The sequence below is a fragment of the Terrapene carolina genome, unplaced genomic scaffold, assembly GCF_002925995.2.
Source record: "Terrapene carolina triunguis isolate 2854851 unplaced genomic scaffold, T_m_triunguis-2.0 Scaffold675, whole genome shotgun sequence".
NCBI classification, from domain to species: domain Eukaryota; kingdom Metazoa; phylum Chordata; order Testudines; family Emydidae; genus Terrapene; species Terrapene triunguis.
The window spans coordinates 584,193-597,786 of record NW_020665026.1 but is presented as its reverse complement, the minus strand read 5'-3'; the positions used below and the strand labels follow the sequence as shown (position 1 = coordinate 597,786).

Sequence of the window (13,594 nt, the reverse complement as noted above, 5' to 3'; positions counted from 1 at the left end):
GGATGGTGCAGAATCAGGGGGCACTGCAGGGGGATGGTGCAGTGTTATGGGGATGGTGGTGCAGAATCAGGGGGCACTGCAGGGGGATGGTGCAGTGTTACGGGGGAGGGGTGGTGCAGAATCAGGGGGATGGTGCAGTGTTGCAGGGGGAGGGGGTGGTGCAGAATCAGGGGGCATTGCAGGGGGTGGTGCAGTGTTGCTGGGGGGAGGGGTGGTGCAGTATCAAGGGGCTGGCATTGCAGGGGGTGGTGCAGGAGGATGGTGCAGTGTTGCAGGGGAGGGGTGGTGCAGAATCAGGGGGCATTGCAGGGGGTGGTGCAGTGTTATGGGGGAGGGGCGGTGCAGAATCAAGGGGCATTGCAGGGGGTGGTGCAGTGTTACGGGGGAGGGGTGGTGCAGAATTGGGGCATTGCAGGAGGATGGTGCAGTAACAGGGGGCTGGCGTAGCTTGCAGGGCGTGGTGCAGGGGGATGGCGCAGCGTTGCAGGGGATGGGTGATGCAGTACCAGGGGATGGCACACCAGTGCAGGTGGGGGAGGAGGCAGGGGGCAGGCTCTGCATGCATCTCAACAGGCCGTTTCAGCAGCGCTGCCCACGCAATCTGTGTCTTTAGGCCTCTGGCTCTCCTGACTTTGGCAAGGAGGGAAATTCCCAGCATGTGGCAGAGCTTGCAGGGAGGGAGCCGAGATTGTCACCCCTGGCGCCCCGAGGCGTCTCCATTTGTGCCACCAGTGGCTACGCTGGATCGATACCTTCCCTCGTGCTTCCGGGCCAGCCGGACAGAGGCTGCCCGCCCCACCTCCCTTACTGCAAAGCTGCCAGGAAGTGCCTCTTACCGCAGAAGATACAGTAGTTGCAACAGTGAGCTTGAAACAAACACTTTCTCTTCCCCTATGTCTGAGCCCGGCCACCTTGCGTGGAACTGGGCAATGAGACGCTAGATTTCTAAGACAGCAGCCCGGGAAGGCCCCAACCATCCATTGTGCTGCATAGACACAGCGCGAGAGACACTCCCTGCCCTGAACGGCTGGCAATTGAAATAGACCAGACAGCCGTGTTAGCCGAGTGGGGAAACCGAGGCACAGAGCGATTCTGTGATAGGTCCAAGGGCAGAGCAAGGCATTGCACTCTCTCGAGTGCTAGTGAGTGCACTACCGACACCGAGGCCAGCTTTCTGGTTGGGCTGGGAAGCTTAATTAATGTTGGCGACGCTCTTTGAGATCCTTGGTTAGAGCCTGTTAGAGAAGAAAGTTTCTCTCTCTCTCTGGCTCACGTGCACACAGCTTTACTTCCTGTTTTTCTCCTTGCCTCTTAGCATAACATCTGTGTCTCTTCCTGAGCCCGGGTCTGGTGCTTCCCAGAGAGGCCGGATTTGTCCAACCCCTGTTCCACCTTCCCCATTGTCCGTTCGATTAAGACGATGTCATGGGAGTGTAAAGGGGGAGGATGAACATCTTAGCACAGATGAGACAAGGAAATGGGAATTCTGGTAACAGGGGCCTTCCCTGGCTCTTGGCCAGGGTGGGGTGTGGGGGCCTTTAGGTTCAAATGGCTCATGGTTCATTTAGTATTTCTTAGTTTTATTTTATATTATTAACCCAATTGAAAATGATCAAAAGATTCGAGCGCAGTCATCAGACTGAGGAGAAGATAGCGCTGAGATGCAACTCAGGCTCTGCCCATCAACCCCCAAGCTCCTCCCACAATCCTATGATCAATGGTGAAATAGTTATTATACACCACCATCATCAGGATGCAGTTAGCAAGCCACTGAGATAATGGAAGTAGCTCAGACTCCACTGACCAACCCCAAACTCTTACCACAGTTGCAAGGCAACTGGATATTTTGGCTAAAAATGTGACCACCAGTGAAATAATTAACCACATTGACATTTAAATGATAATCATTGGGGTTCAGAGTTAACAAACCTATTGCCATAAACGGGGTAGTTCAGACTCCACACACTAGCCCCAGGGTAACTGGATGCTTCCCTTAAAAGGTGCTCAGCAGTGAAATAGTTACCCATGGTGACACTGACCCTCTCATCATTATGGTTCAGAGTTAACAAAGTAATTTACATGAATGGAGGGAGCTCAGGCCAGCTCCACCCCACTAGCCCCAAGCTCCTCCTGCAACCCCAAGCTTAGCCCACAGAAAGCAACTGGAGTTTTGCTGGCTAAAAAAGCAAACAACCTTAGCATTTGCACCTGCATCATTAGGGTTCAGAGTCAACAGCCTGCCGAGCTAAAGGGCTATCGCTCTCAGCTATCAATTCAGGCTGCCCTGTTTGCAGACTCAGGAAGGCAGCACTGCCTAGGGTCACCCTGGGGATGTGATGAAATTCTGTGCCCCTGGCTGCAGGTGCAGAGATCTCCACAGCTGCTTGGCTGTGCTTTGGCAGCAGCAGGATCCTCTGTGTGCCGAGTCAACCATCTGCCCCGGGGTTTGGATAACAGTAGCTTTCATTAGACTGGCTGAGTGACTGCATCTCATCCGGGGAGACTGGCAGCCCTGCCGAGCCGATGAGGCGGAGCGGTGCAGCCAGCCGTCGTGGCAAATCACAGGGGAAGGGCAGACCCTTGCCGCGTGTCGCTCACCAGTGTAGCTGCCGGCGGCTGATCCGGTGAACCTGATCATTAGAGACAACTAGCTGCGTGCGCCGGGCTGCTGCCTGATTCCGTCTGTTACTGGAGTCCTGCGGCCCATCTCCCACTCCGGCCCAGGCAAGGAAGGGGGCCTCCCGGCTCTCGGCCAAAGAGCCTGGAGAAGGACATGCTATGTGGAGGGAGTGTGGTCTATGGGTTGGAGCAGGACGCCTGGGTTCTAGTCCCAGCTCTGGGAAGGGAGTGGGGTCTAACGGTTAGAGCGGGGGGGCTGGGAGTCAGGATTCCTGGGTTCTATTCCTGGCTCTGGGAAGGGAGTGGGGTCTAGTGGTTAGCGAAGGGGGCCTTAGGGGTCAGGACTCCTGGGTTCCATCCCTGGTTTGAGGAGGGGAATGGCGTCTACTGCTCACAGCATAGGACCTGGGGTGTCAGGACGTCGGGGTTCTGTTCCCGGCTCTGCCACGGAGGGGCTGTGTGACCTCACACAGGTCACTGCCTTTCCGCTTGCCCTGGTTACACTCCTGCCCCGTAGCACAGAAACTGCCCGGCAGCGCAGTCTGCTCAGTCCTGCTGCCTGGTGATGCCTTCAGCAGATGCATCCTCTTCCCCCAGCCTCCAGAACCCCCTTCTGCTCCTGGAAGGATGCAGCCACTTGGGAGGAAGCTGGGGCGGCCAGACCAGGGGGCCTTGAGAAGTCGTTTGTTCCGGCGGAGGGGAATGCTAGCCCTGCAAGCTGGCTTGAGCTAAGGTGGGGAGGGACTGGGGGATGGCGCCCATGAATGGCAGGCTCTGTAAGCGGGTTGTCCCAGCTTGGGGTTTTTCACATGGACGGTGGCAGTGGTGTCTAGTGGTTACAGCAAGGGACTTGGGAGTCAGGACTCCTGGGTTCTGGAGGGGAGTGTTTCTGGTAGGTAGAGCAGGGGGGCGATTTGACATCAGGACTCCGGGGTTTTAGTCCTCGCTCTGACTTGCCCTGTGACCTTTGGCACATCACTGGGCCTCAGTTTCCCCATTTGTACAGTGGCGATAATCCTGACCCACGGGGCCTTTGCAAAGGTCCTAAGTGCCAGTGCAGACCTGGAAGCCACAACAATCCTCCTGAGCCCTTTGCAAACACAAACTCGGCCTGCTGCCAACCCCGGGGAGAAAGCCCCATTATCCCTGCATTGCGCCCTGAGCCCTCCAGGTGAAGTGACTTGCTCCAGGCCCCACGGTGAGTCAGTGCCGGAACTGGGATGAGAGTCACAGCCTCCCGCTGCCCCTCGGTCTGAGACTTCCTCCCAGGGCAGAGCCGTCAGTCACGGGTTAGTCACCCACACTGGGGTCTGGCGGCTGGCGGCCAGGACTAGCCCCAGCCTGTGTCATCGCAAGGTAGGGCTGGGAACGGTGGCCCCTGTCCCCGTGCGAACAGCGGCACCTTCTTCACTGGGCTCCCACCGAAGCCAGATGGGTCTGCAAGGAAGTGACTCTCCTGATGGGGTGTGCCTGGGCCTCCGCCAGCCTGACCTGCTGCCACGCAGCCCTGAACCTGGGCGCAAGGCGGTGAATTGTAGCCCGCAGCCTCGGCGGCCTGGAGGCAAATGCTCAGCGGCAGGAGAGTTCAGGCAAGGGAACAGCTGGGAAATGTCACTGGCGTGCCGGCCCCACCGCCAGCAAACCCAGAGCAAACTGGAGTCTGGGTGTGCCACAGCTGCAGCACTGTCAAGTGGGCACAGCGGGGCAGTGCCAACCCGGACTCCTGGGTTCTATTCCCAGATAGAGGAGAGAGTGTTAGCTAGTGGTTAGAGATGGCGAGTCAGGACTCCTGGGTTCTATTGCTGGTTCTGGGAGGGGAGCGAGGACTAGTGGTGAGAGTAGGGGACTGGGAGCCAGGACGCCTGAGTTCTGTTCCTAGCTCATGGAGGGAATGTAGTTAGCGATGAGGGCTGGGGCTTGGGAGCCAGGACTCCTGGGTTCTGTTGCTGGTTCCAGGAGGGGAGTGTGGCCTAGTGATGAGCTAGGACTCCTGGGTTCTAGTCCTGCCTCAACCAATGACTTGCCTGCAGCATTTTGTTCAAGTTATGCCCGCTCTATGCCTCAGTTTCCCCCAGGATAAAATGGGGACAATGATCATCCCAGGGCTTGTGAGGCAGCTAGGTTTTCAGAACCCTGAAGTGTCAGCTGCATGACTCAGCTGCATGCCTGGCACAGGCCCAGCCAGCAGCAAGGCCAGACACACCTCTCCCCGCTGCTGGCACCGCATACGGCCCAGGAGACCAAATCGCCTTCTCAGGATGGTTTAATTTAGTTTCCTGCCTATTAATATCCCTGACAAGCATCCGGCCCAGCGCTCGGCCATCAGAAAGCTAACGGGCTTTCCCACGGGGATACCCCACGGGGGCAGAGTGCCAGAGCTCAGTAATAATCAGACCAAGCGTTTGCCATCAGTAGCTCTCAAAGTACTTCCCCAGAGAGGTCAGTATCGTCACCCCCGTGTCACAGATGGGGAAACTGAGGCATGGAGGCGGGACGTCCCTTCCCCAAGATCACCCCGCAGCAGGGCCAGGAATAGAGCACAGGTCCCAGGCCAGTGCTCTAAGCACTAGGCAACACTGCCTCCCTGGGATGGGGAGCAGGACAGCCACCATCTTGGCTGACATGCTGGGAATTGAAGCAGGGATCTCAAAGCACCAGCTCAGGCTGAGGCGCTAGGCGGGGGGGCTGTAACTCCACTGACCGGTGGGCTACAATCATCTTAGCCAGGGCGATGTCCTGTTAACCCCTCCTCCCCTGCCCACGGGGAGAGCAATGCAGCCAGGCTCCTCTCTCTACTCTGCCAGCAACTGCCCCCCGCGCCCCCCCCCACCGATGGCTCGCTCAGCCGCCCGTCTGGGGTGCTAGGCGGCATTAATGCTGCCACCGACATCAGCTACCCGCACCATTGCTGGGCCCTGCCTCGGCCAAGCAAAGCGGCTTCTCGGCAGGCCCGAAGCCCCGCCACGATTGGGGTTTACTGCCCCCTGTGGGCCAGCAAAGCCCTGACCCTCCGCAGCCCCACTAGCCTTTCACTGCTCCCTGTGCCCTGGCTTGGGGGCTGTGGGTCTCCAGTGCACCTTGTGATGCAGGGGAAGGGGGTGCTGTGATGCATTTAGCCTGGGCCAGTGGGTCTGCTGAGATCTCCCTTCCCCCCGCCTCAGCTGCTCCTGCCTTAGGCACATTCACAGCTGTCCACCGGGGACACACATCCATCGCCTGGGGAACTAGCGTCCTTCGCACTCAGGGGAGCTGGGGTGTCCGGGGCGGGCAGCCTCCATTCTCCCAGCACTGCAGCTCTAGGGCAGCAGGCAGAGCCTTGGCTCCCCTGGGACAGGCCCTGCTTCGCTGAGAGAAAGGCAGAGCTGCCTGTGGAGTGAGACCCACGTGTCTGCTCAGAAGCCTCCTGGCCTCCCCCCGCCCCCGCTTCTGGTCTCAAACCCAGCTTCCCCTGTGGGCCATGCAGCCTGGCCTGGAAATGGTTAAACCTTTCCCAGCTGGGTGCTTCCCACCCAGGACTCCTGACTCCCAGCCCCCCCCTGCTCTAACCCACTGGGCCCCACTCCTCACCCAAGCCAGGACGAGAAGCCAGGAGTCCTGACTCCCAACCCCACTGCTCTAACCACTAGGCCCCATTCCCCACCCAGAAGTGAGACCAGAACCCAGGAGTCCTGATTCCCAGCCCCCTGGCTCTAACCCACTGGACTCCATCCTTTCCCAGGGCTAGATAGAACCCAGGAGTCCTGATTCCCTGCCCCCCTCCCTGTACCACCCTTAGTACGGCACAGACCTCCCCTAGCCAGCATCCTCCCCATCCTTCCCTCCATCTCTGGCGCTCCGAGGTGCATTTGGAGAGGAGGCAGGGCAGGAGGATCAGGGCGAGGAAGGAAGCGAGCGAGACGCCTGGCCCTGTTGCAGCACTAACCTGTGCCAGGCTCCAGCCCCGTGTCCCAGCCTGATCTCCAACCGTCCCCCATTCCATCCTCGGTGACTCAGAGCCGCTGCCTGTCGCAACTCGTTACGGTGGAAACTGAACTGAAAACGACACCCCTCCATCCCCCGCAAACAGCCCTCCTTCGTTCCTGACGCACCTCGTTCCCGACGGGACGGGATGCCCCACGCGCCCGCCAACCCGCCCCCTCGCCAGCGCAGAAGCCACTCACCGCGTCCCCGGCTGTCACCCGCCGGCTCCCCCTGCTCATACAGGCTCCGCCGGAGCAGGCTTTGGCATGGAGGAGAGCAAAAAACCCGAATCGGCAGCACACTGACGAGATAACCTTAGTGAAACTTCCTTGAGGAACCGTCGCTGGGGCCCGCCCTCGTCAGCTGACGGAGCTGACTTATTTCGGGGCTTGAACTGCTCCCTGCAGACACAAATAACAGCCGGCTGGCAGGCAGAGCCGGTCAGATACGGGGGAGATTTTTGTTTCCTCTCTCAACTTCCTGAGATCTTTATCTTGAGGCGCTTTGGCCTTGGTTCAGCCTGATCTCGCCAAGACAAGGAGCCTTTACCCGTCTGCCTAATGATCACAACAGGGCTGCAAGGATCAGCCCCTTCCCACCAGGGTGGTGCTTTTAATCTCCCTTCAGCAGAGGGGGAAACTGAGGCACAGAGAAGGGAAAGTGACTTGCCTTAGGCCGTACGATGAGTCACGGAGCTGGGAACACAACCTGGGTGTTCTGACTCCCAGTCCAGTGTCTTACCCACTGGCCCGGCTTTAATCTTGTTAGTCTCGCTATATAGATTGGGAAACTGAGGCACACAGCGGGGAAAGTCATTGTGCAAGGCCATATAGCAAGTCAGTGGCAGAGGCATGAATTCCATTCCCTCTTCCGAAGGACCAGGCCCTATGCTCCCTCCAAGAATTGGGTCTAGAAGGCTGGAGTCCTCACTCCCAGCCCCCTGCTGCTCTAACCACTAGACCCCACTCCCCTCCCAGAGCCAGGGATAGAACCCAGGAGTCCTGGCTCCACGCCCTCCCTGTTCTAATCACTAGACCCCATTCCCCTCCCACAGCTGGGAATAGAACCCAGGAATCCTGGCTCCCAGCCCACCTGTTCTAACCACAAGACAAGCTCCCTGCCTTTGCCGAGCAGCACTGGGCTTTGAAGAGCTGTTGCTAGCCCATCAGAGCCGAGGCAGCGTGGCTGATACCGGTGGTACCTTGTGTAGGGGTCGGACTCCCAGGGTGGGGTCGGAGTCAGAGAAAACCCCCCTGGGTTTGCAGGTGCGGGGCCCCGGCTGTTCAGAAATCCCAGCATTGAGTCTGTAAACGGAGCACAATGGGCCTACCCCGGGGTGGGCTCTTCCACCGGCAGCGGGAGGTTGTGGCAGCGAAGGCTCTCAAAGCATCAGGCTGGAGGGGACGCTGGCCACATGGAGCCTGGCAGAGCCCTGAGCCGACACACCTGACCCCATGCTGCTTTCTGCCCCTCCTGCCACGCCCGGTCACACCATTGCTCCAAACCCAGCCCAGTCCCCTGTCTGCCCTGCCCCCCAGATCAGCCAGCCACACAACCTGGAATCCTGTTTCCTGCCATGTCAGATCTAACTTCTTGTCTGGCCCGTGACAGTACATGCTGCTGTGGAGGGCAGCCCCCTTCTCCCCTAAGCGCGTGGGGCAGATTTCTGCCTGGCCTCAGCTTGCATGCCCTGAATCAGAGGTGCTGCTTCCCAGCTGGTTGCCTCTCGCTGGCCTGGCTATTCCGGAGAGAGAAGGGAGTACAGACACATGCTGCGGCCGGCTGTCTGGGATCCATGTGGCCGCGGCCCTCTGCAAACATTGTGGGCGGCAGGCCAGGGCAGTGAGCTCCGGTGCCCGGAAGACTGAGCGCCGTCAAGCCAAATGGCCATCCCGCGGAGTAATCCAGGGGGTAATGAGAAGGGGCCGGAGCAGTGACCAGGCAATCGGGCCCTCCGGCACGGGGAGCGGCCGCGGAGTCCCGCCAGCCCCGATCGCGACCTGCTGCCGAGGCCCAGTAATGGACGTGTCTGGAAAAGTGCGAGCAGGCCCCAGGCCTATGGCTGCTGCCTCCGAGGCCCAGAAAAACAGGACCTCCAGGATGAGCCTGCTCCCATAACACCGGCCAGGAGCGCCGCCAGCTTTTCTGCCGCCCTAGGCGACGGAAGGTCCCGCCCCGAAATGCCGCCCCCCACAGAGGCAGCAGAAGGTCCCGCTGCCGAAATACCACCGCGGTCGCCCCCCCCCCCAAATTGTAGCACCCTAGGCAACCGCCTAGGTCGCCTAATGGGTTGCGCCGACCCTGACACCGGCCAGCTGCCTGTGTGCACATAAGAACATAAGACCATAAGAACGGCCAGACTGGGTCAGACCAAAGGTCCATCTAGCCCAGTATCCTGTCTTCCGACAGTGGCCAATGCCAGGTGCCCCAGAGGGAATGAACAGAACAGGGAATCATCAAGTGATCCATCCCCTGTCGCTCATTCCCAGTGTCGCTCATTCCCAGACAGGTGCACTGAGCACCCAGACAGATTTCTCAGGACAGCTACCTCCAGAAAGGGACGATTGTGGGAAAACCAGGACAGGGGGCAGCCCCAGTCAGGCCGGGGCTGGGGGAGCAAGGCCGAGAGAGGCTGGATGGGCTATGGGACTCGGGGAGGACGGGACACTGGTGCGAATCCTGGCTACAGGGTTGAGCTCCATCACGGGCGGTTTGTAGAGCTCTGTTCTAGCTCCAGCAGGAGGCAGTTCTCTGGCCCGTGCCAGCCAGGATAATCACAGTGGTCCTGTCTGGCCCTTCGACTCCAGGGCTCCAAAGCCCAACTATTGATCTCGGGGGGCTCTAATCAGAGCGGGGCTGAAATACATTCCGCTGGCTGAAATGCAGAGGCTGGGCGAGTGGGTAGAGCGCTGGGCTGGGGTTCTGGTCAGTTCACCCTGGGAGCTCTTTGGGGCAAGGGCTCTCTTGCCTTTGTGCGTATGTGCAGCACCTAGCACCTCGGGCCCCTTCCATAATAACTGCAATGTACAAACTCATTTATCCCCCCCACACCCAATTGACTTCCCCATGAAAATAAAAGTGCTGCTGGGGAAACAATTGCGCTTAGGGGTAAGCAGCGTGGCCTAGTGGCTCGAGCACTGGGCTGGGATTGCAGAGACCCTGATTTCTATTCCTGGCTCTGCCACTGGGTGGCTGAAGCGGGTCACTTTGCCTCCCCATGCCTCAGTTTCCTCATCAGTAAAACAGGGCTAATGAGCCTGCCCTGCCTTGGAAAGTGCTTTGGGATCCATGGATGCTAAGGGGGTGTGATTATTCCTTTGCAGGGAGCAGGATTCAGAGCAGCAGGGACCCAGTCCTGTCCCACGTAGGCACCTGGGGAGGCCCGAGGACAAGTGGGGTAGAACAGCACTATCTTGAGCCCCAGCCCTTGATCTGCAAGTCAGCAGAAAAAAACCCCAAAGCAACACTTTCTGCCTAGCGTGTGCATTTGAAGCCTCTTCCTTTATCTGCCATCTGCCCTCCGCCTCCCCTACTTCCTCTTCAGAGCGCTCGCACTGTGAGAGGTCAGCCCCGCTCTTCCTCTTGCAGTTCCTCCCGGGTTAGGTGTGGTTCTGGGGCTGCTCCGCCTGCCAGCTCCCCGGGGCAGCACCTCGGCACTGGGGTCTGCGAAGGAGCCTGGCCGAGCTAGATGCCCCCAGATCCCATTGACATTCCATGAGGCTTGGCAGCTCTGCTCTCCCAGCCTTGAACCCCAGGGCCTCGGTTTCCCCATCTGTAAAATGGGGATAATAATAATTCTGCCTTTCTCTGTGTCTGCCTAGAGTGGGAGCTTTTCTGGCCAGGAACTGGCTCTCACTCTGAGTCTCAGCAGCGCCCAGAAAATGGGCCCTGATCTCGGTTGGGGTCTGTGCAGCGCCTGGCACAACGGGGTCCTGATCTGTGCCGGGGCTGGCTCAATGGGGGTCCTCATCTTGATTGGTGTCTCGAGATGCTACTGTCCTACAGATAATAATAGATACATTTGATGGGGCCTAATGGGGTGTCTCCAACTTAAGTGAGATCCTGAAGCCCCCAGAGCTGTGCCGGGGCAGAACCTGCCCTACTGAGAGGAACATGGGTTGGGGGGCAGAGGGGATGTCCCACCAGGTTGGAGACTGCACCAGGTTTCAGTTGGGCAGTGAGATCCGGCCATACTATGGGCGCTAAACCCTCCTGCCCCCCCAAGGCTCCTCCTCCCCCAGCATCTTCTCATTCATTAAGAAAACAAAGCCTTGCCTGAGTAAAGGATGAATGGTTCCCCAGGCAACGGGGCGGTTTCCTGCCAGCTTCCTGTCTCCTGATGGCATCTCGAGCTGCTGTGCGACCTGAGCCGGGGGATTCGGCTGCAGCTGGGGCAATCCCTGGGGAGGCCGTGCTGTCTGTTGCCGTCTCCCACCCGACCCTCTCCGCCTGGGGGTCACGACCCACCATGGCCATCCAAACAGGGTCGCGAGCACCCTCCCTTGTGTCCCTACCCCTGACGGTTGTGAGCTAACCCTGAAAACTCCAAGCGATGCCTGCCTGAATCTGCAGACAGCCCAGCACCGGAGCGCTAAGGCCGGGCTGCTTGCCAGGGGGCAGGGGTTGCCACCTCTCAACAGGTGTCAGGGAGCCACAGCCCTGTGTTATTAAGGCACAGCCCTGGGCTTCAGGGCGCCTGGGTTCTAGTCCTGGCTCAGGGAGGGGACTGTGGTCTAGTGGTTAGAGCAGGCGGGTCAAGACTCAAGACTCCTGGGTTCTATCCCCAGCTCTGGAAGGGGAGTGGGGTCTAGTGGTTAGATCAGACAGGGCTGCAAGTCAGGATGCCTGGGTTCTAGTCCTGGCCATGGAAGGGGAGTGGGGTTTAGTGGGCAGAGAATCAGGACTCCTGGGTTCCATTCCTAGCCCTGGTAGGGGGCTAGTAGTCAACATTCCTGGGTTTTATTCTCTGCTCTGGTGGCAGAGAGGAGCCTGGTGGGGAGAGGAGGGAGGATGGAAACAGGACTCCTGGGTTCTCCTCCCAGTGCTCAGACGGAGCGGGGCTAATGGTAGAGCCAGGCGAGTGGGAGTCAGGACTCCTGGTCCAATTCTCAACTCATTCATAGTGTGACCTCCGTTCATTGTGCCTCAGTTTCCCCCTCTGTACAATGGGGTGTTAACCTCCCGCTGCTCCTGAACTCTCTGAGGAGCTTTGTGACCCTGAGCGTGCTAGAGACAGGCAGTGGTGCATGTTTGCTGCAGGAATGAATTTCCTGTCCCGGGGGGGTGGGCATGGGCTGAATCTGCCCCAATCTGGCCCCACGCGTCTTCCCCCACGCCCCGCACTGATCCAGTTCATCATTAATACCAGCCCTCTGGCCAAGTCGGAGGTGATGGCTGGTGGCACTGGTTGCCTACAGCCCAAGCCCGGTAGCCAATGGGGCGTCACTGGCCAGCTATTTCAGCACCAAGGACAGGGGCTGATGAGCACCTTGAGCTACCCCTCCGCTGCCCCGCCCAGCTCCCATCCTGGGGTTTCTGGGTCTCCATGTCCCGCTATGGGAGGGGCCGGAGGGACAGGCCCAGGTGCTCCCCAGAGAGCAGGTGGAGCCTGGGCAGAGGCAAGGCCAGCTGCCCCCACCATGCACACAGCGCCCCCTGCAGGGCGAGAGGGGAGCTGAGCCTCCAGCAGCCCCGTCTGCAGCCAGGTGTCTAGCACGTGGGCCAGCACTGGGTCGCTCGGGGTCAGTCGTGCAGGCTGCAGGCCGGGCAGGGGTTGGTTATTTTTTCCTCCCTGCGCCGGGATGGGCGGAAGTCAGGGGTATGCAGGAAAAAACAACCTGCGGCTGCCCTGCACCGAGCCCGCCGGGCCAGGGAGCCGGACAAAGCCCAGGGAGCCTCACTTACGCCCCCTGCAGGATGGGACTCGCAGCCCAGCCCGGAGCAGCCTCCCGCTCGGATGGCAAAGGGCGAGAGAGAGACAGGAAGGAGGCCAGGCAAAGGAGTTCACATGTTCACACCGGGCCTTGCACGTACACACTCAGCCCTCCCATGTGCATATGCACGCACCTGGTTGTGCATCCGCACTCACCCCACACGTGTGCCTAGGCACCCCCCCATATGCATGCACCCTCCCACATGTGCGTATCCACACCCCCATGTGAATACACACTCACCTCCTCACGGGTACATATGCACACACATCCCCACACACTGACACACATGTGCATATGCCCACACCTGCGTACACATGTGGGCCTATGCACATGTTACACATGTGTGTATAGGCACACACACACTACACGTGTGTGCCTATGCACCTACCTTCACAACCACTCCAAATACACAGCGAAAAAAGAGTCCTGTGGCACCTTATAGACTAACAGACGTATTGGAGCATAAGCTTTCATGGGTGAATACCCACTTCGTCAGACGCACATGCGTCCTAACAGGACCTTGGGCCTGTCACGGCTTCTTCTTTCGCATGTAAATCGCAACATTTCTAAGCTAAGGGCTGCAGGAGATGCGAATGGCCCTGCTACTAGACCGCCTGGAAATTAAGAGACAGGGTGCTTGGTCACCATGCTTTCAATGGCTTGGAGGTCTCTGCATTTGCCCTGTGGGGAATCCTTGAGTCTCCATTCGTGCACCAGGTGGGCTCATCATAGAATCATAGAAGATTAGGGTTGGAAGAGACCTCAGGAGGTCGTCTAGTCCAACCCCCTGCTCAAAGCAGGACCAATTCCCAACTAAATCATCCCAGCCAGGGCTTTGTCAAGCCGGGCCTTAAAAACCTCCAAGGAAGGAGATTCCACCACCTCCCTAGGTAAAGCATTCCAGTGCTTCACCACCCTCCTAGTGAAATAGTGTTTCCTAATATCCAACCTAGACCTCCCCCACTGCAACTTGAGACCATTGCTCCTTGTTCTGTTATCTGCCACCACTGAGAACAGCCGAGCTCCATCCTCTTTGGAACCCCCCTTCAGGTAGTTGAAGGCTGCTATCAAATCCCCCCTCA

General features: G+C 58.9%; 1 protein-coding gene across 1 annotated transcript in view; it reads right to left on the bottom strand.

The window, feature by feature from the left end:
* The window catches only part of TNFAIP8L2 (TNF alpha induced protein 8 like 2), a 13,851-nt gene extending 6,990 nt beyond the window's left edge, over window positions 1–6,861 (bottom strand). The window contains exon 1 of the mRNA XM_024211292.3: window positions 6,780–6,861. The gene's annotated coding sequence lies outside the window, so the exon portion shown is untranslated. The remainder of the gene's footprint in view (window positions 1–6,779) is intronic.
* Window positions 6,862–13,594: the final 6,733 nt, after the last annotated feature.